Source organism: Chrysochloris asiatica, unplaced genomic scaffold (genome assembly GCF_000296735.1).
Source record: "Chrysochloris asiatica unplaced genomic scaffold, ChrAsi1.0 scaffold00019, whole genome shotgun sequence".
Classification (NCBI taxonomy): domain Eukaryota; kingdom Metazoa; phylum Chordata; class Mammalia; order Afrosoricida; family Chrysochloridae; genus Chrysochloris; species Chrysochloris asiatica.
Window position 1 is genome coordinate 27,125,928 of NW_006408537.1, and position 4,467 is coordinate 27,130,394.

Here is a 4,467-nt window from a genome sequence, read left to right on the forward strand (position 1 = left end):
AAAAATAGTGGCACAAACTCAAGTTCACAGTACTGATGTTTTGATAAAATCATAAAATGTGAATGTAAAGAAGCAGTTTTAAAATCATCTTGTTTTACTACTGTTTTGCTACACATTAAAGGTGCTTAAAATACTTAATATACTTAAGGGCTCTTATGATGGAGTCCTGGTGTGGTGCTGTGGATTAATGCACTGAACTTGTTGTTACGAATCGGGCTGTGAACCACAAGTTCAGCAGCTTGAAACTACCAGCTGTTCCGCAGGAGAAAGATGAGGCGTTCTGCTCCTGTAAAGATTTATAGCCTCGGAAACCCTGTACAGGGTTGCCATGAGTTGGAACTGACTCCATGGCACAGAGCCACCACCACAAACTCAGTCTAAACTGCAAGGTCAGCAGTTCAAGCTCACCAGCTGCTCCCCGGAAACCCTAAACAGGGTCGCTATGGGTCAGAACCAACTCACGGCACTTAACAACAACAACACAATGGTGGAGGGTAGTGGTTGTGTGACATTCAGTCAGTTCTGACTCAGAGTGACAGTGTATAGGGTATCTGAGGCTGTAAACCTTTACAGGAGCAGAAAGCCTCATCTTTCCCCAGCAGAGCTGCTAGTAGATTCAAACTGCTGACCTTGTAGCTAGCAGCACAACTCATAACCCACTACACTACGTAACCTACTTCATACTGATTTTAAAATAAAATGTTTGGAAGAACTTATGAAATAAGTACACAATCATTGTTTCGGTGGTTAAATTTGATTTATTAGTAGTACAAGAAGAATTTTTGAGTATAGAAAACAAATTCATGGATTTAGAATAATAAACTGAGGATTAAATAAAGCACAAATAATAAATTGAGGATTAAATAAAGCACAGGTACTACATACAAAATCTTCTGGGACAATAGCAATACCTATGTGCTGTTGTTAGGTGTCATCTGACATTGATTTTGGTCTTTTCTTTCTTTCCTGTCTTTTTAATGGCCTTTTGCTTTCTCATGGATGATGTCCTTGATGTTATTCCACAACTCATCTAATCCTTAGTGCTCAATGTGTCAAATCTGTTCTTTAGATGATCTCTAAATTCAGGTGGGATATACTTGGATCTTGTGGACTTGTTTTAGTCTTCCTCAGCTTCAATTTGAAAATGCGTATGAACAATTGATCTGTTATGCAGTCAGATACCAGCTTTGTTGTGTCTGATGATACTGAGCTTCTCCATTCTCTCTTTCACAAATGTAGTAAATTTGAATGCTGTATATTCCTTTCAGCAAGGTCTATGTTTATAGTTGCCATTTCAGTTGTTTCAAAAATGTATTTCTGATAAATAAGTCCTTGAGCCTGCAAAATTTTATCATGTGATTTCCAGTGTTGTTTTTATCACCAACACCATATTTTCCAGCTACTGATCCTTCTTTTTCCTGAACTTTTGAATTCTCAGCACTAATAATTGTTACTGTATCTTTGTTGTTGTTGTTTTTGCTTGCTTTGTTTTCTTTTTTAGATGGGAAAACAAATGGCATTTATGATTTGGAAGATTAATATAGTAATGTTATCAATTCTCCCTGAATTTAATAAAATTGCTATCAAAATCCCAACTGAAAAAAAATTATAGACATAGAAAATATGCCTTAGGCTAGGTTTATCAATGCATCTTGATTAATCAATTTCAGATTACAGAAGTTGGCTAAAAAACTTCCATGTCTTCATCTTTGGCTTTAGTAGCTGGTGTGTAAATTTGAATAAAATAGTATGTAGGTGTGTATATATGATCCTATCTTGTACTTCAGGATAGATATTATTCTTTTTTGACAACAAATATGACTCTAACCATTCCTTTCAATTTGTCATTCTTGGTATTATAGACTATATACTTATCCATTCAGCTAAATAATATCTAGGCTATCTATTTTCAAGAATTCCACTTCATTTTTTAAGACTTCCAATTTTCCTAGATTCATAATTTGTGCATTCCACATTCTGATTATTAATCGATGTTTACAGGTGTTTCTTCTCATTTTAAGTTGTGCCACATCAACAAATGAATGTCACAAAAGGTTTACTCCATCTATGTCATTTAGGACAACTCTACTTTGAGGAGGCAGCTCCTCCCCACTTATGTTTGGGTACCTTCCAACCTAAGAGGCTTACCTTCTGGCTCTATATCAGACAATGTCCCATGACTAGGCATAAGGTTTTCACTGAGCAATGTTTTCAGAAGTAGATTGACAGGTCTGCTTCCTCAAGTCTGGAAGCTCTGCTGAACCTGCCCACCATTGGAATCGTGACCAGTAATGTAATACCAGTAGCATAACTTCCATCATCGCAACAACACACAAACTATGGCAGTATGGCACAGGGGAATGGTGGCATTAAAGAACAACGCACTGAACCGGTTCTTCTCTGTCCTACAGGGTCACTATGAGTGCAAATATATTACAATGCTAGGCACTATGGTCAATGACAGGTACTGAAAAATCAAGATCAAAACCAATTCCATTCCAGGTTGAATAGGTTAATAACTCTAATGTGGTCATCCTTGGAGAAATATGCAAAGTACTATAAAATTCCCCAGGAAATATTATATATATATATATATATATACATACATACATATATTATGCATTTAATCTCCATTTTCTAATGATTTTTTGAAATTGATACCACTAACCATAAGAGGAATTTTGTATCATTCAAAAATTCCTGTTCGGTTTTGTTTTTAATTAAATCAGCCAAATTTTTGGCCCTGAGCAGCTAATGGGTAAATAATTTATTCAGAGACTCAGTTTTCTCCCGTGGTGCAAGATGGTGAGAAGGGTGTTTCTGAAATGATGACCCCAGGTAATACAAATCCTTGAACTTTTCGGTACTTTGAATAGTTCACACAATAGAGCAACATGCATTGTTATTCCGTTTGTGACACTTATCTTCTTAAAATCAAATAAATCTGTTACCCTATAGCCCGACTAGGCCGAGGCCAAAGAAGAACATTTACTAAGCAGTCAAAATTGGGTTCTATTCGTTTTATATGAGTCTAGAGCCTTTACAAATGTTGATATGGGAGAAAGAGGTATCCTGAACCCAATCCCCCATGGATACTGAGGGAGGACTATACTTTGCAAATTAATAAAAAGAAAAAAAAAAAAAAAAAAAAAAAGCGTATGACTGTGGACATTTTGGGTCCGGTATACCACCTACTTTCCCCTCAAGACACCGAAAATTATAAGATGAAAGTTCACACCTGATTTTGGGGAGTCTTTCTGCAAACAAACAGGCCATACTAGGGAAGGGGAGGATCCTCAGACAAGGAGTTGAACGCAGAATCTTCCAGTTTTGGAAATAGAGGCTGTATCCACCCATGCCTCCAATGCCAAATTTCCTCCAGCCTCTTTAACCTCAGAAGGTTCGCCTAGGCCTTTCCCTTTCGCCTGTTGGGCGATTTCAGATGGTATCCAAGTTCCAATTATGCTGCCCTTCTGAACTGATTGGGGCACTCAGTGACGCCCTATGCACCACGTGCCAGGATATCCCCACCCCGATCGCTGCAGACCCTCCCATTTGCACCACTACAGCTGTATTCTAGGAGGGCCAGCAATGATTTTTCCCAAAGAACCTCCCATCCTCCAGAGAACATCTCACTCCCAGACAGGACCAAACAAGGAACAGCGCTCCCACAAGGGGGCGGCAAACACCGTCCTTGGCCCTCAGAGCAGCAGGATAAGCAATATCCACTTGACCTAACACTGTCCGGATTCAGTGCAAAGCACGATTTTGTAAAACAGATCTTTGAAAATCAAGACTTCCTTGATACAAAGCTGAGCATTTTCTGCTGCGTTACTTTGCTTCCCAAAGGCCAATTGAATGCACTTCCAAAAGGATGGGGATATCAGGCCTACACTCCAATCCCTTTTTCCAGTGGGAAGAAAAAAATGTGACTGTAGTTGTTGTTGTTGTTAGGTGCCATCGAGTCTGTACCAACTCATAGCGACCTTATGCACAGCAGAACAAAACACTGCACGATCCTGGGCCAACCTCACTACCGTTGCCACGCTTCAGTCCATCGATGCTACTACCACTTGGCCAATCCATCACGTTGAGGGTTTTCCTCTTTTTCTCTGACCCTCCATCTTACCAAACATGATATCCTTATCCAGTGACTGTCCCTCCTGACAATAAGTCAAAAGAATGAGAAACGAAGTTTGGCCATCTTGACCTCCAAGGAGCACTCTGGCTACACTTCTTCTAAAACAGATCTATTGATCCTTTGAAAGCCATGGCACTTTCAATATTCTCCTCCAACACTATAACTCAAAAGCATCAATTCTTCTACAGTCTTCCTTATTCACTGTTCAGCTTTCACATGCATATGAAGTTATTGAAAATACCATGGTTTGTGTCAGGTGCACCTTAGTCCTCAAGCTGACATCTTTACTCTTCATTGCTTTAAAAAGGTCTTGTGCAGCAGATTTG